At 46.6% G+C, this 23,861-nt stretch overlaps 3 protein-coding genes across 6 annotated transcripts in view; 2 read left to right on the forward strand and 1 right to left on the reverse strand.

Moving 5' to 3' along the window:
• Positions 1–23,861, reverse strand: part of LOC308581176 (uncharacterized protein) — a 270,653-nt gene that overhangs the window by 231,174 nt on the left and 15,618 nt on the right. The gene's annotated exons all lie outside the window — the stretch shown is intronic.
• The window catches only part of LOC308580638 (uncharacterized protein), a 327,057-nt gene that overhangs the window by 148,594 nt on the left and 154,602 nt on the right, over positions 1–23,861 (forward strand). The gene's annotated exons all lie outside the window — the stretch shown is intronic.
• Positions 1–23,861, forward strand: part of LOC308580832 (uncharacterized protein) — a 265,061-nt gene that overhangs the window by 52,147 nt on the left and 189,053 nt on the right. The gene's annotated exons all lie outside the window — the stretch shown is intronic.

Below are 23,861 nucleotides of genomic sequence, written 5' to 3' on the forward strand. Positions count from 1 at the left end.
CAGCATATTATTATATTTATCCCATACTGTAAAAAGGATTTTCTGAATAACCTGCTTCATAGAGCTCTTGTGTGTTTTAGTTTTATCCTGCCATAAATAAGCGTGCCAACCAAACATAGTCTTACGACCTTTGTTATAAGAAAAAACCTGCTCCTTTCCCCTTATGGGGTATCCAAGAGCCCATATAGTCCTTAAGTGGGTTCCATATTGGTAGGAGAAAATAACAGAGGCCAAGCAGAGAATATGGAGAAGCAAAGCGTCTTGTAAGCGTGATTTTTATTGCAACACTGTCCCCCCCTCACCACAACCAGGAGGGAGGTGTGCAAGGCCTTATATAGTCTTTTGAAATTGCCCACCCAAGACCCCCCCCCATATCATACAGAAGGAGACTTTCTACAGCAGGAATACATCACAGGAGGCGGTCCACAGCAGAAAACCTGTCCTCAAGGATACCTGTTAATGGTCACTGACTGCATTACCTGGGCAGCCTGGGCATTCTTTTGTGATGGTAAATACTTTAGTTCCTTAATCCAGGTCACAGGCCCACCCTGTTCATCCCTCCTTAACACAGTATTCGTAAGCACAAAGACAATGGGAAGGCTTCCATTTGCCTCCTTTCCTGCAGAGGAATATTTGAGTACGTTTCTGAGCACAATTCAAAGTGTTGGTGCTGACCTTTCAAGCCCTAAACGGCCTCAGTCCTGTATACCTGAAGGAGCGTCTCCACCTCCATCGTTCAACCTGGACACTGAGATCCAGTGCCGAGGGCCTTCTGGCGGTTCCCTCATTGCAAAAAGTGAGGTTACAGGGAACCAGACAGAGGGCCTTCTGGGTAGTGGCGCTTGCCCTGTGGAACGCCCTCCCATCCGATGTCAAGGAATTAAGCAGCTATCTTATTTTTAAAAGACATCTGAAGGCAGCCCTGTTTAGGGAAGTTGTTAATATTTAATGCTGTATTATTTTTAACACTCAATTGGGAGCCGCCCAGAGTGGCTGGGGAAACTCAGCCAGATGGCCAGGGTATAAATATTATTATTGTTATTATTATTATTATTATTATTATTATTATTATTATTATTACTATTATTGGTCTGTGATGCTCCATGTTTAAGTATAGTAAATATTAGGATTTAATTTGAACTTGTGTGTTATAATGGAGATATGTTATAAGATAGTCTCAGTGTATTTTAGAAAGGGAGTTATATGAAGGGTTTTTTGTGTTTGATCCGTGTTTCTGTGTAAATACTGTGTGTCAGACTGAGAATGTCATCAGGAAGGTCTAGGAAAGGGTCACCTGCTTCTGAGCATCAGAAATGAGCATGGAAAGAGTTAATATCATTAACCTACCGGAATCGGCCCCCTCCCTTTGTAACAAGCAGCTGTAGGTCTTTTGGGATTTAATATCAGCTTATGAAAAGTTGGGCACACGACCCAGAAAGCTGCCTGGCTCCCTCCGTCTGAAGGCGGAGATATGCAGCACACGCCATAGTCGAATTCGGCTGGACTTGCCATGGGAACGCAGAAGGGGCAAGCAAGGAAGGGGGAGACGGCCAAAGAAACCTGCTCTCACACAAGTGCCCCCCCTGCCAATTCCGTAACTTTAGCAAAGCCCAAGTTCAAACACCAGCCCCTATTTAAAAGAGGCCCCCGTAATTTCGACACTGGACTGCCCTTTACGGTTGCCGTAAGTTACTCTTCCAAGTCCCAAAAGCGCGCAGCAACTCCGGTCTATTTTGCAGGGCTGTTGTAACGGGGACACCCTACGCCACCGCCCAGGGCAGCCCAAAGTGACGTATAACCAATTGTTGTTGTTGTTGTTGTTGTTGTTGTTGTTATGTTCCACGGTGAGACTCCAAGGTCTTCTGTGCCATGTTTCCTGTGCAGTGGACACTCAGGTTGCGAACGTGATCCGTGTGGGAGGCACATTCCCAACCCGCAGTGCCGTGTCTGCAGTGGCGTAGCGTGGGGGGTGCCAGGGGTGCCGGCCGCACCGGGCGCAACATCTGGGGGGGCGCGCTTGCTGCCTCCGGAGTCGCCGAAGAGCCTCGGGCGCAGGCTGTAGCGGAGCCGCATGTCTCGCGGAACCGACGAGCTGTGCGCGCATCCGGGCTGAAGGCGCCCGGCAGGCAGCGGCTCTCAGCCCTCGCCGCGGAGGACGCGCCAGGCAGCCCCTCTTCACAGCCCCGCCTCCGCCGCTGCTGCTGCAGCTGCTGGGCCGTTGAATTTTCCTCGCCTCTCTGCCCCCCTCCTCCTCTGGGCAAGCGGCGTCATTTGGGCGGCAGCGGGGGGCGCAAATTACTTGCCTTGCCCCGGGTTAGGGGGCGCAAATTACTTGCGTTGCCCCGGGTGCTTACAACTCACGCTACGCCGCTGCGTGTCTGTGCATGTGCGAGTGGCAATTCGGTGCTTCTGCACATGCGCAAAGCGTGATTTAGTGGTTCTGCACATGTGCAAGGGCTGAAACCCGGAAGTAACCTGTTCTGGTACTTCCGGATTTCGTGCGGTGCCCAACCCGAAAACACAACTCGAAGCGTCTGTAACCTGAGGTATGACTGTCTTTTGGAAGGCAGCGGGAAGGCTGTTCTCAGGGCCTGCTCCACCGTGAGGGAAACTGAGGCAGCCCCTCAGGCAGGAGGTGCAGGAAGGCGCAAGGAGGGGACGGAGCCCTGATTTAACCCTCTATCCCAGGCATAGGCACCCTAAGGCCCATGGGCCAGAAGTTTGGAAAAACTTTAAAAAGTATAAGAACGCACATTAGGTAGTCAAAAAATAGTAATTTAAACAAAATGCTTCTAAAAATAAGATTATTACTTAACATTTAGCTTCTGTTACACATTATATCCACATAAGTCAATATATAAGTATATAAAGTACAAAGACATGATGTTCAAGATGTGTCTTTTGGGAAATTTGGTTTTGGCAACCGCAAAACAACATTCTTCAAATCAACACTTGCAATGCGGAAGCAAACGTACAAGATCCTGTTTTTTTCCTGAGATATGACACTTGTTTAGAGATTATTGTACACTAAGCGGGGTACTTTTATACGTCTCAATGCATCCCATGTCTTAGTGTATCAAAGTGCCCCCCAATGGACATTTTCAAAAAAACTAACAATTGTTAATAAAACCACTGCACTTATTTGAAAATCACGTGTAATCCTGATTACTGAGTGGAATAACTTACCTTTGGTATTTTTAAATCTTAACTAAATGACGTAAAAAAGTGTTGGAACACTTTTACATTTCACATAATTTTTAGTTGGTCGTGCTAAAAACACACCTACTCTCTTCAAACACCAACGGCTAACTGGCGGCCAGTGCAGTCGCAACTGTTCTACTCACACATGTATAGGCACATTTGGGTGATGTCGCAACACAAATACCATTTCTTGATATTGAAATCTTGTTGGTGTGTCAATGTCCCCCTTGCTTCAATGTGCCCCACCTCCCCCATTCCGCATTTTCAGAGGAGGGGGAAGAAGGGGAAAGTTTGTTCCCCCAGATAAGACTCCCATCCTCCCTGGCCATGGGCCATCTTTGCTTGGGCAGGTGGTCCTTTCCCTTCCCTTGGGCAGGAAGGGAAAGGAGAATGTTAGCCGCTTTGAGACTCCTGAAGGGGAGTGAAAGGCGGGATATCAAATCCAAACTCCTCCTCTTCTTCTTCTTTGAGTCCAACCACATCTGGAGGGCCAGAGATGCCTCAACTCAGCATAGAAGGTTCCTCTAGGGCTCAGTGTTACGTGGGAGTTGGTGGAACTGGATCTTAAGGGTTCTTGAGACATTTCTGAGGGATTGTGATCGGTATCCAGACCCTAACACTCTAAAGCCAAGGTGTCCACACTGAGCAGTTTATCAACCCTGCTGGCCGCTGGGGAAGACCTTCTGAAGGAAATGGTTTGACCCCAAAGTTGCTTCCTTCCTTTCTTCGCTGCTGCTGCCCACACTAATGGAATGTCTGGATGAAATCCCAGGGATGTCTGGCTCCTATGTCTAGTTGATACAGTGGTGCCTCGCAAGACGAAATTACTGTATTTTTCGCTCTATAACACGCACCAGACCATAACACGCACATAGTTTTTAGAGGAGGAAAACAAGAAAAAAAATATTCTAAACGAAATAGTGGATATATGATTTTTGTGGTTCATGCTGTGGCCACAGACATGTGATCTGACTGTGAGTTTGGAGTAGCCCAATGCAAAAATCCTGAGGATCCATGTGGATCCATGCTTTGTAACCACGGAGGAGGGAAGGAAGGGGAACCATGGATCCTCTGCTCACGACTGCAGCAGATCCCCCCCGCCACCCGCAGGCATTCGCTCCATAGCACGCACAGACATTTCCCCTTACTTTCTAGGAGGAAAAAAGTGAGTGTTATGGTGCAAAAAATACGGTAATTCGTTCCGCAAGTTTTTTCTTCTTGCGAGTTTTTCGTCTTGTGAAGCACGGTTTCCCATAGGAATGCATTGAAAATCAAACAATGCGTTCCTATGGAGACCGTCCGGGGACAGTGGGGAAGCGCCGCGCACCTTCCCCTCTGTCCCCGGACCTGTTTTAAAGCAAGGGAAGGGGCAGCGGGGAGAATCGCTTCTCCCCGTTGCCGCCCCTTGGTTCAAAAGGGGTCCGGGGAGAGAGGGGAAGGCAATGGAGATTGCGGGGCTGGCAACGGGGAGAAGCGATCTTCTCCCCGCCGCCCCTTGGTTCAAAAGAGGTCCGGGGACAGCGGGGAAGACGCGCTGCACTTCCCCGCTATCCCTGGAGCTTGCGGGGCAAGCTTCGTTTTGCGAAGCAAGCCCATAGGGAAATGCGTCTTGCGAAGCGGCTAAGAAAACGAAAAACTCCTTCGTCCAGCGAGTTTGTCGTCTTCCGAGGCGTTCGTCTTGCGGGGTACCACTGTATTCTAGAAAAAAGTGTAGCTAAGATTCTGAGTTACAGTCGTGGCTGAGAAATACAGCTAGGGAATAAGAAACTGATTTGAAGATTGATTTCTTCTTTACACATTCTTGTTGTTATTGTTGTTATTATTATTATTACTATTATATTACATTCAGGTCGACACACCGCTGGTTTCATCTTCTTTCTATTCTTTTCCACACTCAGTGTTATTCACCTTTAATACTCACCTTTTTCAGTGTAACACATATTTTTATCTTGTGATCTTCAAATGAAAAGAGGTATAACAATTTAATAAATAAATCCCAGTTGGAGCAGAGCTAGAATATCCGGAAGCCCTTGGCCACCCAGGGCAAAGGAGGAAGAACAGTGAGAGAGGCCTGGACAGGGAATCTCCGCTAAGATAAGCCAGTGTCAGGAGGCGGGTGCGAGATATGGTGGCATATAATTATTATAAATCATAATTGGGGTGGGTGTCTCAATCTGGGCATCCCAGCAGTCAGGCTCCAGCTGCTTTCCTTCTGCATCTCCAGCTCTCTCCATTCTATAATGCAAGGCTGAGAGATGGAGGTCCAACCCCAAGAACATTCTCCAACTGAGCACTCCTTCAACCGACCACAAGCACCAAGCCTTGTCACTAGACTTATATATGGGTCTCCCAAAATGGTCACTATGCACCTCCTGAGGCCAAAGGGACTGTGCAGGTGATTAATAAGCATCTAGAGGTCGAAGGGGACAAAATGTGTCGCAAGGGGTGGAGGATTATAGTGCAGCGGATGAAGAACTTCATGATGAATTTCGGATCCTGATTAATATTGGCCAGGTTCATGGAACATAGAGCAGCTCCCTTTCCTATGAGAAACCACTTTTTATAAAACGTAAACCCCACAGTTCAACCGTATTCTAAGATAATGCTGCTTCATTAATGCTTAATTAAGGGTTAGGAAAGGCTGTTGGTCCATTACCATTATTTAACATTATTTCATCTGTCTTTCCTAAAAACTTGGAACATATGGAGGGCAGGAAAGAATGTACGAGACGTCAGAATAAGAGCAGGTGCTAACTGATGTGTGTAATATTCCTTTGTTCTCTTCCTAGGTTTCCTTTCCCCCCGCTCCTCCCTGTTGAAAGAAGACAATGGAGAAGGCAGTCAAAATTCTGGAGGGCCATGTCCAATGTGAATAACAAAGAAACCATATAAATTCATGGAATGTGAAAAGAGAGAGGAGAAACAATTTGAAAGTATGGAGTGTGGGAATAGTTTCAGTGGGAGTGGAGACCTTAGAATTCATCAACGGACTCAGACAGGAGAGAAACCATTTAAATGCATGGAGTGTGGAAAAAGCTTTCGTTGGAGTTCAAACCTTCGTATACATAAACACACGCACACGGGGGAGAAACCATATAAATGTAAGGAGTGTGGAAAGAGCTTCAGTCAGATTGGACACCTTAGAAACCATCAACGAACCCACACAGGGGAAAAACCTTATAAATGTATGGAGTGTGGAAAGAGCTTCACCGATAGTGGAACATTTAGAAAACATCAACGGACTCACACAGGAGAGAAACCATTCAAATGCATGGAATGTGTAAAGAGCTTCAGTCAGAGTAGAAACCTTAGAATCCATCAACGGATTCACACAGGAGAAAAACCATTTAAATGTTTGGAGTGTGGAAAGAGTTTCAGTACAAAGAGAGGACTGAATATTCATCATAAAACTCACACTGGAGAAAAACCATTTGAATGTATGCTGTGTGATAAGAGCTTCACTGAGAGTAGACAACTTAGAATCCATCATCGAACTCACACAGGGGAAAAACCATATAAATGTAAGGAGTGTGGAAAGAGATTCAGTCAGACTGGACACCTTAGAAACCATCAACGAACCCACACAGGGGAAAAACCTTATGAATGTATGGAGTGTGGAAAGAGCTTTACCGATAGTGGAACATTTAGAAAACATCAACGGACTCACACAGGGGAGAAACCATTTGAATGCAAGGAATGTGGAAAGAGCTTTATTGATGGTACAGCACTTAGAATCCATCAACGGACTCACACAGGGGAAAAACCATTTGAATGTATGGAATGTGGAAAGAGCTTCACTTCTAATGGAGCAGTAAAAAGACATCAATGGACTCACTCAGGGGAAAAACCATTAAAATGCATGGAATGTGGAAAGAGTTTTATTGAGAGGAGAGACCTGAGAACCCATCATCGAACTCACACTGGGGAGAAACCATTTAAATGTAAGGAGTGTGGAAAGAGCTTCAATCGCAGTGGAACACTTAGAAAACATCAATGGACTCACACAGTGGAGAAACCATTTAAATGCATGGAATGTGGAAAGAGCTTCAGTCAGAGTAGAAACCTTAGAATCCATCAACGGATTCACACAGGAGAAAAACCATTTAAATGTTTGGAGTGTGGAAAGAGTTTCAGTACAAAGAGAGGACTGAATATTCACCATAAAACTCACACTGGAGAAAAACCATTTGAATGTATGCTGTGTGATAAGAGCTTCACTGAGAGTAGACAACTTAGAATCCATCATCGAACTCACACAGGGGAAAAACCATATAAATGTAAGGAGTGTGGAAAGAGATTCAGTCAGACTGGACACCTTAGAAACCATCAACGAACCCACACAGGGGAAAAACCTTATGAATGTATGGAGTGTGGAAAGAGCTTTACCGATAGTGGAACATTTAGAAAACATCAACGGACTCACACAGGGGAGAAACCATTTGAATGCAAGGAATGTGGAAAGAGCTTTATTGATGGTACAGCACTTAGAATCCATCAACGGACTCACACAGGGGAAAAACCATTTGAATGTATGGAATGTGGAAAGAGCTTCACTTCTAATGGAGCAGTAAAAAGACATCAATGGACTCACTCAGGGGAAAAACCATTAAAATGCATGGAATGTGGAAAGAGTTTTATTGAGAGGAGAGACCTGAGAACCCATCATCGAACTCACACTGGGGAGAAACCATTTAAATGTAAGGAGTGTGGAAAGAGCTTCAATCGCAGTGGAACACTTAGAAAACATCAATGGACTCACACAGTGGAGAAACCATTTAAATGCATGGAATGTGGAAAGAGCTTTATTGATGGTACAGCACTTAGTATCCATCATCAAACTCACACAGGGGAGAAACCATTTAAATGTAAGGAGTGTGGAAAGGGCTTCACCAATGTTGGAAATGTTAGAAGACATCAACGGACTCACACAGGGGAGAAACCATTTAAATGCATGGAATGTGGAAAGAGCTTTATTGATGGTACAGCACTTAGTATCCATCATCAAACTCACACAGGGGAGAAACCATTTAAATGTAAGGAGTGTGGAAAGGGCTTCACCAATGTTGGAAGTGTTAGAAGACATCAACGGACTCACACGGGAGAAACCATTTAAATGTATGGAGAGTTGAAAGAGTTTCTTTCAGAGTGGAACCCTAATTTCACACACAGGAAACTTAGACAACATCAACAGACTCACTCGGGGACTAGCAAATAAATGTATGGAGTGTGGAAAGAGAGTCAATAAAAGTCGAAACCTTAGCAAACAGCGAACTCAAAAAGGGAAAACCACTTACGTATATGGAGCGTACATAGAGCTTCAGTCCTGATGTTATTAGAAACCATCAATGTACTCGCAAGGAGGAAAAGCATTAAGAGTTGAAACCCTACAATCCACAAACTCAAAAATCTTAAATGGTTTGAATGGAAGGAGTGTGGGAAGTGTTTCAATTGCTTTATATATAGATAATTTTATTAATACAGTGGTACCTTGTGTTACATACGCTTCAGGTTACAGACTCTGCTAACCCAGAAATAGTGCTTCAGGTTAAGAACTTTGCCTCAGGATGAGAACAGAAACCGTGCTCCGGCGGTGGAGCAGCAGCAGGAGGCCCCATTCGCTAAAGTGGTGCTTCAGGTTAAGAACGGACCTCCGGAACGAATTAAGTATTTAAGTACCAAACGTTCAACTTCTGAAGCGTTCTACAACCGAGATTCCACTGAGAATCCAGCAATAGTGTGTTGTCCAACGATATCCATTCTTTTAACCAACACGAAGAGGCTGCCTCGTAGTAGAAAATCTAGCAGTGCGAAGCCACCTCTATTTTTAGTATCTATCGAAATTTTATAGTTAATTCTTGGTGTTTTTCCCCTGCCAGAGTAATCATGAAATATCTCTTTGCCATTCGTTAAAGAAGCTTGTATTATTTATTATTAGTATCATTTAGAATAAAAACAGTATCTTAGGTAAAACATTTCTCTTTATGGTTGAAATCCTTCGTAAAAGTGAAAGTTTCATCTTCCCCTATATTTCCAAATGTTTTTAAAAGTTATGTTGTAATTCAGTGTTTTTCAAATAAACCCTTATTTAGTCTCCATCTATACAATGAACTCTTTTCACCCCTCATTATCATCCATGTTGAGTTTTGATCTGATATAGTTCTTGGCTGGATCTCTACAGTCTTTAATCCTGTAGGCAGTCCCTTCAATATCCAGATCATGTTTCTTCTTCCCGCAGAATCCTTTGAATCAGAAGAACATGTTTACTCTTGTTCTAATGGGGGTCTGAATCTCCAAGCATCCGGGTTGGCAAACTAAGGCCTGTGGGCCGGATCAGGCGCAATTGCCTTCTAGATCCGGCCTGCAGACGGTCCGGGAATCGCCACGTGGATTGCCAGCACGCACGTTCTTTCCCTCTCCCTCACCCGGCAGCGCTTTTCTCCTCAGGGACGAGCAATCTTGTCCCACACCGGGTGCCATCAACGGGGGGAGTCGGCTCATCCGCCTGCCTGCCTCAGAAGGGTGGCACTGGGAAGGGGGGGTGACACTGGCTGCCGGCTGCTGCTGCGTTTTCCTCTTGCTCCTCCTCCCTCTCCCTCAGTCCGCCCTTCTTTCCTTTTCTGTGCCCCTACTCTGTGCCGCTTCCTCACGCGCTTTCTTCGTCACCCCCTCCCTCCTTCATTCCTCCCATGGCGTTCAGGCGGTTTGTTGCAGCGGCCGCTTGCGGGTTGGGAAGCAGCAGCAGTTGGTGGGTAAAAGGTCCAGCAACGCCTCGGTTCCCCTGCCTCCGTCCGCGGCTCCGCCAGGGCTGCTGCTTCTGTCTTCTCCGGCCAACGCAGCCCCCTACCCTGCCCTGGCACCTGGCTGGAGAAGCCCAACTGGGGCTATTGGGACGACAACTGGGACAGGTAAAGCCAAACATCTTCAGGCCTCTTTGCGGACAGGCCAAAATCGCTCATTTCCCCCAAAAATATAGTCCGGCCCCCAACAAGGTCTGAGGGACAGTGGACTGGCCTCCTGCTGAAAAAGTCTGCTGACCCCTGATCTAGTAGATCCATTGTTGTAACCATATCAAAAAAGTATTTGGTATTTTGCCTTCTTCTGAGACACTTTCCCTCAGTGATCTGTCATAGTCCAGTGATCCTACTCCATTAAATTCACCCGTAATAATTATATTTCTGTCATAAACCTCAGACATTCTTTCCTCCAATAGTTGGAAGAAATCTCATGTGAAGAGGGGCTCTGAATCTGAAAGTCCCAGTCCCAAATCTTAATCCTGCCACCCTAAGATATTATAAGCAGGCCCCACATTCCTCTTTCCACCTGCAATAGGGAAGTTAGAACAACACTTAATACCCTGCAGGGATCCTAAGAGCCAGAATTTCTTAAAATTGCAGGGAGAGAGAGAAAAACTGGGTTTGAAATGACCCAACCACAAGATGAGAAGTCTCCCTCCTAAATGAGGGAAGGGGGAGGCATGGGGGGGGGGGCTTTTGAAGTCTACCTGCTGGCAAGGGAATTCCAGAGCAAGGGAATCCCTCCCTGCCTCATCTCCAGCAGGAAGGGGGGATTTCCAGACTGGGACCCTTCACTCTTAGGGGGAGGGGCTGGGGCCTGGGCAGCTGGATGGATGGATGGACGTCAGCCTGCAGAAATGCTCCCCCCCCTTCCTCTCACAGGACTGTTCTGGCCTTGCGTGTGAGTGACAAGGCCACACTCCAGAACACCTCTCCATCCAGGGGGGGGGGAGAGGGGCTGGTGTTTGAAGCTGGGCTGGGCTGTCAGGGGGCGAAGCCCTTGCTCTGCCTGCAGAAGGACCCCGGCGGAGGGCTTGGCATGCAGAAGGAGGCCCAGAAGGAGACCCTCCCCCCCCCGGCCTCCACTTGCCCCATGGAGCCCCCAGAGCAGGAGGCCAGAGGCAGCGCCGCCCCCTCGCCTTCCCCTCCGGACACAGGGAGGGGGGGCTGCTCTTGCAGACGTGGCTCTAGGGACACGCGCGTCGGGAAAGGAGCCGGAAGTGGCGCTGGGAAACGCGCCGGAAGTGGCCAGAGAGGGAAAGGAGGAGGAGGAGGGGCGTCGCTGAAGAGCCCCCCCTCCCCCCGCCGCCCCCCCCGCCCTTTCTCTTGCAGAGAAGGAGAGCGGACTAATCCGGAGCCAGGGAGGCGGAGGACCAAGAGGTGAAGGGGGAGGGAGAGAAGGGGGGGGAATAGAGGGGGGGGAGGAGGAGGAAGAGACCCCCCCGCAAGGAGAGCGCCCTCCCTCCCTGGGGCCCGTCGACAGGGGCCCCGATCCAGGCCCCGACCCAGGGGGGGGGAAGGGGGGACCCAAGACCTGCAAGGTCTCCTGGGCAGCAGCAGCAGCAGCCCCGCCAGACTCCCCTTCCTCCTTCCTGGGGGGCCGAGAGAGGCTCAGCTGCCCTGGCGGGAAGGGGAAGGAGGAGCCCAAGCCGGGCTGGGGGTGGGGCTGAGGCCCCCCATTCTCCCTGGGGGCGCCTGGCTGGGGAAAGGGAGAGAGGGAGTCCAGGGAAGGGTTAATGGAAAAGGGGAGGAGCCTCGACAGAGACCCCGCCCCTTCCAGCACCTCTTATTCCCCAGTCTCCCTGCTGGCAGTCTGGCAGTCCCAGATCATCTGCATTCACTAGGACTCATCTCCATACTTTGGATTGTCCTGAATACCACCAATTATAGCCAAGCCCAAACCCCAAAGTCCTGCTAGGATGCATCTTGGCTTCCCTGCTGATGAAACTGAGTGTGTGAGGATTGATGATATTTTCATTTATCCATTTTAGAACCCTAAATAGTAGCAGCTGCCAGGACATTGTCCTGTTCGCCTCTGTACACTTCCAGCCTTATTTCAGATGTTGTGGTAGATTGCAATCAGGGTGGATTTGATATAAATCAAATTGATTTCAATCACAATTTACAATAAATCACTAGTCAGTATGATTCTATTTAAATCCAAAATTTCTGATTTGGTTACACTGTTAGAAATACATAGATAATTATGAAATCATTCTGAGGTTTAATAAGTTTACTGTCTATATTTGGACAGCAGTTCTGCTGTAATTTATTGGAAGGAGAAAAATAATCATTTCCTTAAGAACAACTTAAACAATTTATTTAACTAAAACAATAATATTATAGCATGTTGGTTTTTATTTTTATTTTTATAAAAAACAGCCAAGCAGACTGAGTTTTAGCGCACATGAAAAACTCGGAACTTCAGCATTTCACCACCTCCACTACCAGCCACCCCTTTGGATTGGCTTCTGCATTCAGGTGCTGCTGCTGCCCAGGAGTTAGCTGACGAGTTATCACGATATTGAAAATCAGATATTTCCTAGTCCTTATACACATTGGATTTGCGATATAATGTCAGCTCAAATATTAGGAAACAGTTAGCACATTAACATCAAGCCCAGCTCTAATTATGAGCTAAATTTCTAGCCCAGTGTATTATTGAAGATTTTACTAGTTTTATTTTGTTTCCCATTCTAATAGTATCTCATATATTTTGGAAAGTTTTTTTAAAAAAATTGTTCAGTGGTACATAAGAGACCAACTAAGTTTGTTCTGGGGATGAGCTTTCGTGTGCATGCACACTTCTTCAGATTGGACAATTTTCTACCTGAAATTTGGGAAACACTTTCTCTTTCCTCGCAATAATATCTCTTTCAAACTGTGAACTTTCAGTCCAAAAACCTCTCCCTTTATCTTGTCCAAACAAGATGATTTGATGGTATTGAAACCAATCTGCCACCACACCTCCCACCTCATCCTGTTTATTCAGTTTTATTTCTTCTTCCGAAAAGTCCAAAAGATCTCTGTAAGTTGCCCATTGCTTCTTCCGTATTGCATTTTTTAAAAAGCTGTTGCTTTTGTGGGTGGAAGCCAAAGAGGTGTTTTTCTTTCCAGCATATTATTATATTTATCCCATACTGTAAAAAGGATTTTTTGAATAACCTGATTCATAGAGCTCTTGTGTGTTTTAGTTTTATCCTGCCATAAATAAGTGTGCCAACCAAACATAGTCTTACGACCTTTGTTCTAAGAAAAACCTGCTCCTTTCCCCTTATGGGGTATCCAAGAGCCCATATAGTCCTTAAGTGGGTTCCATATAGGTAGGAGAAAATAACAGAGGCCAAGCAGAGAATACGGAGAAGCAAAGCGGCTAGTAAGCCTGATCTTTATTGCAACAGTGTCCCCCCCCCCACCACAACCAGGAGGGAGGTGTGCAAGGCCTTAAATAATCTTTTCAAATTGCTCACCCAAGACCACCCCCCCCCAAATATCATACAGAAGGAGACTGTCTACACCAGGAATACCTCACAGGAGGCGGTCTACAGCAGAAAACCTGTCCCCAAGGATACCTGTTAATGGTCACTAACTGCATTACCTGGGCAGCCTGGCCATTCTTTTGTGATGGTAAATACTTTAGTTCCTGAATCCAGGTCACGGGCCCACCCTGTTCATCCCTCCTTAACACAGTATTCGTAAGCACAAAGAAAATGGGAAGGCTTCCATTTGCCTCCTTTACTGCAGAGGAATATTTGAGTACGTTTCCGGGCACAATTCAAAGTGTTGGTGCTGACCTTTCAAGCCCTAAACGGCCTCAGTCCTGTACAGTGGTACCCCGCAAGACGAATGCCTCGCTAAACGAAAAACCCGCAAGACGAAAGGGTTTTCCGATTTTTAGAGGCTTCGCAAGACGAATTTCCCTATGGGCTTGCTTCGCAAGACGAAAGCCCATAGGGAAATCTCCTGGGACAGCGGGGAAACGCAGCGCACCTTCTCCTCTGTTCCCAGACCTGTCCTGAAGGCTTGTGGTGGGAGGTCCGGGAACAGAGGAGAAGGCGCGCAGCGGTGGGAGGAGGGTTTTTCCTCCCCACCGCCAACATTCAGAACAGCATTCTGAATGTTGGCGGTGGGGAGGAAAGCCCTCCTCCCACCGCAAGCCTTCAGGACAGGTCCGGGAACAGAGGGGAAGGCGCGCAGCGCTTCTCCTCTGTTCCCGGACCTGTTTTGAAGATTTGCGGTGGGAGGAAGGATAGCAGCCTGCTGCGCCTATCCGCAGCTTGGAGATCCCTGCGGGGAAGTCCTGCAGGGCTCCCCAAGCTGTGAATGTCTGCCCCGCGCGAGGGGCGCGCTGCTAAAGAGCGCCCCTCGTGCGGGGCAGCAGGCTACTATCCGCAGCTTGGAGATCCCTGCGGGGAAGTCCTGCAGGGCTCCCCAAGCTGTGAATGTCTGCCCCGCGCGAGGGGCGCGCTGCTAAAGAGCGCCCCTCGTGCGGGGCAGCAGGCTGCTATCCGCAGCTTGGAGATCCCTGCGGGGAAGTCCTGCAGGGCTCCCCAAGCTGTGAATGTCTGCCCCGCGCGAGGGGCGCGCTGCTAAAGAGCGCCCCTCGTGCGGGGCAGCAGGCTGCTATCCGCCGCTTGGAGAGCCCTGCGGGGAACTCCTTCTTCCCCCGCCAGCCTTCAGAAAAGGTCTGGGGACAGACTGTCCCTGGACCTGGTCTGAAGGCGGTTTCCCTAGGAACGCATTAATTGATTTTCAATGCATTCCTATGGGAAACCGTGCATCGCAAGACGAAAAAACCGCAAGACGAAGAGAATTGTGGAACGAATTAATTTCGTCTTGCGAGGCACCACTGTATACCTGAAGGAGCGTCTCCACCCCCATCGTTCAACCTGGACACTGAGGTCCAGCGCCAAAGGCCTTCTGGCGGTTCCCTCATTGCAAGAAGTGAGGTTACAGGGAACCAGACAGAGGGCCTTCTGAGTAGTGGCGCTTGCCCTGTGGAATGCCCTCCCATCAGATGTCAAGAAATTAAGCAGCTATCTTATTTTTAAAAGACATCTGAAGGCAGCCCTGTTTAGGGAGTTTTTAATATTTCATGCTTTACTGTTTTTAACACTCGATTGGGAGCCGCCCAGAGTGGTTGGGGAAACTCAGCCAGCTGGGCAGGGTAAAAATAATAAATTTTATTATTATTATTATTATTGGTCTGTGGTGCTCAATGTTTAGGTATAGTAAATATTAGGACTTAATTAGAACTTGTGTGTTATAGCGGGGATGTGTTATAAAATAGTCTCAGTGTATTTTAGAATGGGAGTTATGTGAAGGGTTTTTTGTGTTTGATCCGTGTTTCTGTGTAAATACTGTGTGTCAGACTGAGAATGTCATCAGGAAGGTCTAGGAAAGGGTCACCTGCTTCTGAGCATCAGAAATGAGCATGGAAAGAGTTAATATCATAAACCTACCCGAATCGGCCCCCACCCTTTGTAACAAGCAGCTGTAGTTCTTTTGGGATTTAATATCAGCTCATGAAAAGTTGGGCACATGACCCGGAAAGCTGCCTGGCTCCCTCTGTCTGAAGGCGGAGATATGCAGCACACGCCATAGTCTAATTCGGCTGGACTTGCCGTGGGAACGCAGAAGGGGCAAGCAAGGAAGGGGAAGACGGCCAAAGAAACCTGCTCTCACACAAGTGCCCCCCCTGCCAATTCCGTAACATTAGCAAAGTTCAAACACCAGCCCCTATTAAAAGAGGCCCCTGTAATGACGACACTGGACTGCCCTTTACCGTTGCCGTAAGTTACTCTTCCAAGTCCCAAAAGCGCGTAGCAACTCTGGTCTATTTTGCTGGGCTGTTGTTGGCCGGCTAACTGGTGGCGAGCGCAGTCGCAACTGTTCTACTCACACATGTATAGGCACATTTGGGTGATGTCGCAACACGAATATCATTTCTCGATATTGAAATATTGTTGGGGTGTCAATGTCCCCCTTGCGTCAATGTGCCCCACCTCCCCCATTCCGCACTTTCAGAGGAGCGGGAAGAAGGGGAAAGTTTGTTCCCCCAGATAAGACTCCCATCCTCCCTGGCCATGGGCCATCCCTACTTGGGCAGGTGGTACTTTGAGTCCAACCACATCTGGAGGGCCAGAGAGGCCTCCTCTCAGCATAGAAGGTTCCTCTAGGGCTCAGTGTTACTTGGGAGTTGGTGGAACTGGATCTTAAGGGTTCTTGAGACATTTCTGAGGGATTGTGATTGGTATCCAGACCCTAACACTATAAATCCAAGGTGTCCACACTGAGCAGTTTATCAACCCTGCTGGCCGCTGGGGAAGACCTTCTGAAGGAAATCGTTTTCCCCAAATTGCTTCCTTCCTTCCTTCCTTCCTTCCTCCGCTGCTGCTGCCCACACTAATGGAATGTCTGGATGAAATCCCAGGGATGTCTGGCTCCTATTACAAAGAGATACAGTTGATATTCTAGAAAAAAGTGTGGCTAAGATTCTGAGTCACAATCATGGCTAAGAAATACAGCCAGGGAATATGAAACTGATTTGAAGATTGGTTTCTTCTTTACACTTTATTATTATTACTATTATTACTATTATTACTATTATTATTATATTACATTCAGGAGGACACACCACGGGTTTCATCTTCTTTCTTTTCTTTCCAACAATCAGTGTTATTCACCTTTAATACTATTTCAGTGTCACACATATTTTTATGTTGTGATCTTCATATGAAGAGAGGTATAACAATTTAATAAATAATTCCCAGTTGGAACAGAGCTAGAATATCCAGAAGCCCCTGGCCACCCACGGCAAGGGAGGAAGAACAGTGAGAGAGGCCTGGACAGGGAATCTCCGCTAAGATAAGCCAGTGTCAGGAGGCGGGTGCGAGACCTGGCGGCATATAATTATTATAAATCATAATTGGGGTGGGTGTCTCAATCTGGCCTTCCCAGCAGTCAGGCTCCAGCTGCTTTCCTTCTGCATCTCGAGCTCTCTCCATTCAAGAATGCAAGGCTGAGAGATGGAGGTCCAACCCCAAGAACATTCTCCAACTGAGCACTCCTTCAACCGACCACAAGCACCAAGCCTTGTCACTAGACTTATATATGGGTCTCCCAAAATGGTCAGTATGGACCTCCTGAGGCCAAAGGGACTGTGCAGGTGATGAATAAAGATCTAGAGGTCGAAGGGGACAAAATGTGGCCCAAGGGGTGGAGGATTATAGTGCAGAGGATGAAGAACTTCATGATGAACTTTGGACCCTGATGAATTTTGGCCAGGTTCATGGAACATAGAGCAGCTCCCGTTCCTGTGAGAAACTACTTTTTATAAAACGTAAAGTCCACAGTTCAACCGTATTCTAAGATAATGCTGCTTCATTAACAATAATTAAGGGTTATAAAAGGCTGGTGATGCGTTACCATTATTTTAAATTATTTCATTTGCCTTTCCTAAAAATTTGGAACATATGGAGGACAGGAGAGATTGTACAAGACGTTAAAATTAGAGCAGGTGTTAACTTTAATAGTACTTTGTTCTCTTCCTAGAAAACAAATAGGATTTTCTCCCCACCACATCGAAAGAAGACAATGGAGAAGGCAGTCAGAATTTTGGTGGGCCATGTCCAATGGAACTAACGAAGAAACCATTTAAATACATGGAGTGTGAAAAGAGAGAACATAAACCATTTAAATGCATGGAGTGTGGAAAGAGCTTCACTACTAGCAGAAGCCTTAGAATTCATCTACGGACTCACACTGGGGAGAAACCTTTTAAATGTATGGAGTGTGGAAAGAGCTTCAGTGGGAGTGGACACCTTAATATTCATCAACGGAGTCACACTGGGGAGAAACCATTTGAATGCATGGAGTGTGGAAAGAGCTTCATTACTAGCAGAAGCCTTAGAATTCATCTACGGACTCACACTGGGGAGAAACCTTTTAAATGTATGGAGTGTGGAAAGAGCTTCAGTCAGAGTGGAAACCTTAGAATTCATCAACGGACTCACACAGGGGAGAAACCATTTAATTGCATGGAGTGTGGAAAGAGCTTCAGTCAGAGTGGAGACCTTAGAATTCATCAACGGACTCACACAGGGGAGAAACCATTTAAATGCATGGAGTGTGGAAAGAGCTTCATTCAGAGTGGAGACCTTAGAATTCATCAACAGAGTCACACGGGGGAGAAATCATTTAAATGCATGGAGTGTGGAAAGAGCTTCACTACTAGCGGAAACCTTAGAATTCATCAACGGACTCACACAGGGGAGAAACCATTTAATTGCATGGAGTGTGGAAAGAGCTTCAGTCAGAGTGGAGACCTTAGAATTCATCAACGGAGTCACACGGGGGAGAAACCTTTTAAATGTATGGAGTGTGGAAAGAGCTTCAGTGGGAGTGGAAACCTTAGAATTCATCAACGGAGTCACACTGGGGAAAAAGCTTTTAAATGTATAGAGTGTGGAAAGAGCTTCAGTAGGAGTGGACACCTTAGAATTCATCAACGTAGTCACACTGGGGAGAAACCATTTGAATGCATGGAGTGTGGAAAGAGCTTCACTACTAGCAGAAGCCTTAGAATTCATCTACGGACTCACACTGGGGAGAAACCTTTTAAATGTATGGAGTGTGGAAAGAGCTTCACTACTAGCGGAAACCTTAGAATTCATCAACGGACTCACACAGGGGAGAAACCATTTAATTGCATGGAGTGTGGAAAGAGCTTCAGTCAGAGTGGAGACCTTAGAATTCATCAACGGAGTCACACGGGGGAGAAACCTTTTAAATGTATGGAGTGTGGAAAGAGCTTCAGTGGGAGTGGAAACCTTAGAATTCATCAACGGAGTCACACTGGGGAAAAAGCTTTTAAATGTATAGAGTGTGGAAAGAGCTTCAGTAGGAGTGGACACCTTAGAATTCATCAACGTAGTCACACTGGGGAGAAACCATTTGAATGCATGGAGTGTGGAAAGAGCTTCACTACTAGCAGAAGCCTTAGAATTCATCTACGGACTCACACTGGGGAGAAACCTTTTAAATGTATGGAGTGTGGAAAGAGCTTCAGTCAGAGTGGAAACCTTAGAAATCATCAACGGACTCACACAGGGGTGAAACCATTTAATTGCATGGAGTGTGGAAAGAGCTTCAGTCAGAGTGGAGACCTTAGAATTCATCAACGGAGTCACACGGGGGAGAAACCTTTTAAATGTATGGAGTGTGGAAAGAGCTTCAGTGGGAGTGGAAACCTTAGAATTCATCAACGGAGTCACACTGGGAAAAAGCTTTTAAATGTATAGAGTGTGGAAAGAGCTTCAGTCAGAGTGGACACCTTAGAATTCATCAACGTAGTCACACTGGGGAGAAACCATTTGAATGCATGGAGTGTGGAAAGAGCTTCACTACTAGCGGAAGCCTTAGAATTCATCAACGGTGTCACACTGGGGAGAAACCATTTAAATGTATGGAGTGTGGAAAGAGCTTCAGTGCAAGTGGAGTTCTTACAAAACATCAACAAACTCATACAGGGGAATAACAATATAAGTCCTAGGGAAATGGACAGAGGTTCAGTTGTAGCGGAAGTCTTACAAACCATCAAAAGACTCCCAGGGGTAAGAGCTGTAAGAGTGGAAACACCTACAGGCCATCAATTAAAGAAGAGAAAGGGTTTAACTAGAAGGAGTGTGGATCCTGCTTTGCTTATTATGCAACGCTTTTTAGAGTAGAACCTTTTTCTCTCCGAGTCGACACTTTCTTTCACATCAATAACAGGAAATCAGTCTTAATTCCATGCAGCATATGTTAGCTTCTGTTGTTTGTAACGTGGTCTAGACATTTATTTAAAGTAATGAAGGTAACATTTCACAATAGTAAGCCTAATCTAATATTTAATGCGAATCTGTAGTGTTGCTGCTGAATGAGGGTGGACTGGGAGTGAGCTTGTGTTGGTGTTTGGTGGAGGGAGTTGGAAATGTTTGTATCTGGGAATGGAGAGTTTCTCAAAGTGGAGCTGAGACTGGTGGTCTTGCATGAGGAGGGAAGGGGGCACAGGGAAGAAGGGGCCGTACCAGAGCATCTCAAAGCAATGTGCTGGGGGGCGGGAACCATGGTGACACAAGTGTGTGTAGAATGCTATCCCCAAAATGAAACTGTAAGGATGAGTATAATGGGAAATGAGGTTCAGGCAGGTCCCCAACCCAGAGTGCTAAGGGTCAGCTTCCTCCAAATCTACCAGCTGCCCCAAGGCAGGAGCCACCTCTGGGCCTGAGGGTGGAAAGCCTCCCTCCACCTTTGCAACTGGACATGATCCGAGGGCAGTGATGGCGAACCTTTTCCAGACCGAGTACCCAAACTGCAACACAAAACCCACTTTTTCATCACAAAGTTCCAACTACTGCAATGCACTCTGTGTGGGGCTACCTTTGAAGGTGACCCAGAAACTACAACTAATGCAGAATGCGGCAGCTGGACTGGTGACTGGGAGGAGCCGCTGAGACCACAGAACACTGGTCTGTTGTTGTTTAGTCCTTTAGTCGTGTCCGATTTTTCGTGACCCCATGGACCAGAGCACGCCAGGCACTTCTGTCCTCCACTGCCTCCCGCAGTTTGATCAAACTCATGCTGGTAGCTTCAAGAACACCATCCAACCATCTCATTCTCTGTGTCCCCTTCTCCTTGTGCCCTCAATCTTTCCCAACATCAGGGGCTTTTCCAGGGAGTCTTCTCTTCTCATGAGGTGGCCAAAGTATTGGAGCCTCAGCTTCAGGATCTGTCCTTCCAGTGAGCACTCAGGGCTGATTTCCTTCAGAATGGAGAGGTTTGATCTTGCAGTCCATGGGACTCACAAGAGTCTCCTCCAGCACCAGAATTCAAAAGTATCAATTCTTCAGCGATCAGCCTTCTTGATGGTCCAGCTCTCACTTCCATACATCACTACTGGGAAAACCATGGCTTTTACTATACGGACCTTTGTTGGCAAGGTGATGTCTCTGCTTTTTAAGATGTTGTCTAGGTTTGTCATTGCTTTTCTCCCAAGGAGCAGGCGTCTTTTAATTTCGTGACTGCTGTCACCATCTGCAGTGATCATGGAGCCCAAGAAAGTCAAATCTCTCACTGCCTCCATTTCTTCCCCTTCTGTTTCCCAGGAGGTGATGGGCCCAGTGGCCATGATATTCGTTTTTTTGATGCTGAGCTTCAGACCATTTTTTGTGCTCTCCTCTTTCACCCTCAATAAAAGGTTCTTTAATTCCTCTTCACTTTCTGCCATCAAGGTTGTGTCATCTGCATATCTGAGGTTGTTGATATTTCTTCCGGCAATCTTAATTCCGGCTTGGGATTCATCCCGCCCAGCCTTTCGCATGATGAATTCTGCATATAAGTTAAATAAGCAGGGAGACAATATACAGCCTTGCCGTACTCCTTTCCCAATTTTGAACCAATCAGTTGTTCCATATCCAGTTCTAACTGTAGCTTCTTGTCCCACGTAGAGATTTCTCAGGAGACAGATGAGGTGATCAGGCCAAGAACTTGCCATAGTTTGCTGTGGTCGACACAGTCAAAGGCTTTTGCATAGTCAATGAAGCAGAAGTAGATGTCTTTCTGGAACTCTCTAGCTTTCTCCATAATCCAGCGCATGTTTGCAATTTGGTCTCTGGTTCCTCTGCCTCTTCTAAATCCAGCTTGCACTTCTGGGAGTTCTCGGTCCACATACTGCTTGAGCCTTCTTTGTAGAATTTTAAGCATAACCTTGCTAGCATGTGAAATGAGTGCAATTGTGCGGTAGTTGGAGCATTCTTTGGCACTGCCTTTCTTTGGGATTGGGATGTAGACTGATCTTCTCCAATCCTCTGGCCACTGCTGAGTTTTCCAAACTTGCTGGCATATTGAGTGTAGCACCTTAACAGCATCATCTTTTAAAATTTTAAACAGTTCAGCTGGAATACCATCACTTCCACTGGCCTTGTTATTAGCAGTGCTTTCTAAGGCCCATTTGACTTCACTCTCCAGGATGTCTGGCTCAAGGTCAGCAACCACACTACCTGGGGTGTACGAGACATCCATATCTTTCTGGTATAATTCCTCTGTGTATTCTTGCCCCCTCTTCTTGATGTCTTCTGCTTCAGTTAGGTCTTTACCACTTTTGTCCTTTATTATGGTAATCTTTGTACAAAATGTTCCTTTCATATTTTCGATTTTCTTGAACAGATCTCTGGTTCTTCCCATTCTGTTGTTTTAATAATAATAATAATAATAATAATTTTTATTTATATCCCGCCCTCCCCAGCCGAAGCCGGGCTCAGGGCGGCTAACAACAATCAAATAATCAGTCAAATCACACAATCTAAAAATATTTCATTATAAAAATTAATTAAATCAAATTGATGGCAACCAATTAAGCAAAATTCTGTGCAGGTTGCCAGAGGAGCGAGTCAGGCTGCGCCCTGACCAAAGGCCTGGCAGAACAACTCTGTCTTGCAGGCCCTGCGGAAAGATGTCAGGTCCCGCAGGGCCCTAGTCTCTTGTGACAGAGCATTCCACCAGTTTGGAGCCGCAGCCGAGAAGGCCCTGGCTCTAGTTGAGGCCAGCCTAACCTCTCTGAGGCCTGGGACCTTGAGGATGTTATTATTTGCAGACCGTAGGTTTCTCTGTGGGGCATACCAGGAGAGGTGGTCCCGTAGGTATGAGGGTCCTAGGCCGTATAGGGCTTTAAAGGTTAAAACCAGCACCTTAAACCTGATCCTGTACTCCACCGGGAGCCAGTGCAGCTGGTATAGTACCGGATGAGTGTGCTCTCGCAGCGAAGACCCCATAAGGCATTCTGCACCCGCTGGAGTTTCTGGGTCAGTCTCAAGGGCAGCCCCACGTAGAGCAAGTTACAATAATCCAGTCTGGAGGTGACTGTCGCATGGATCACAGTGGCTAGGTCAGGACGAGAGAGATAAGGGGCCAACTGCTTAGCTTGGCGGAGATGAAAAAATGCCGCCTTTGTTATAGCTGTAATCTGCGCCTCCATAGAAAGGGAGGTATCGAAGATTACACCCAAACTCTTAACGGACGGTGCTGGCACTAATTGCACCCCCGCAAGAGATGGGAGTCTATTTCTTTGCATTGCTCTTTTAAGAAGGCCGCCTTGTCTCTCCTTGCTATTCTTTGGAAATCTGCATTCAATTTCCTATATCTTTCACTATCTCCCTCGCATTTTGCTTGCCTTCTCTCCCCCGCTATTTGTAAGGCCTCGTTGGACAGCCACTTTGCTTTCTTGCATTTCTTTTTCATTGGGATGGTTTTAGTTGCTGCCTCCTGTATAATGTTGCGAGCCTCCACCCATAGTTCTTCAGGCACTCTGTCCAGCAAATCTAAAGCCTTAAACCTGTTCCTCACTTCCACTGTGTATTCATAAGGGATTTGGTTTAGATTGTATCTTACCTGTCCAGTGGTTTTTCCTGCTTTCTTCAGTTTAAGCTTGAATTTTGCTATAAGAAGCTGATGATCTGAGCCGCAGTCAGCTCCAGGTCTTGTTTTTGCTGACTGTATTGAGCTTCTCCATCTTTGGCTGCAGAGAATATAATCAATCTGATTTTGATGTTGCCCATCTGGGGATGTCCATGTGTAGAGTCGTCTCTTGTGTTGTTGGAAAAGCGTGTTTGTGATGACCAGCTTGTTCTCTTGACAGAACTCTATTAGCCTTTGCCCTTTGCCTGCTTCGTTTTGATCTCCAAGGCCAAACTTGCCAGTTGTTCCTTTTATCTCTTGATTCCCTACTTTAACATTCCAATCCCCTATAATGAGAAGAACATCCTTCTTTGGTGTCACTTCTATAAGGTCTTGTAAGTCTTCATAGAATTGGTCAATTTCAGTTTCTTC

The sequence above is a fragment of the Podarcis bocagei genome (assembly GCF_964188305.1).
Source record: "Podarcis bocagei genome assembly, chromosome: 2".
In the NCBI taxonomy this organism is placed as follows: Eukaryota; Metazoa; Chordata; class Lepidosauria; order Squamata; family Lacertidae; genus Podarcis; species Podarcis bocagei.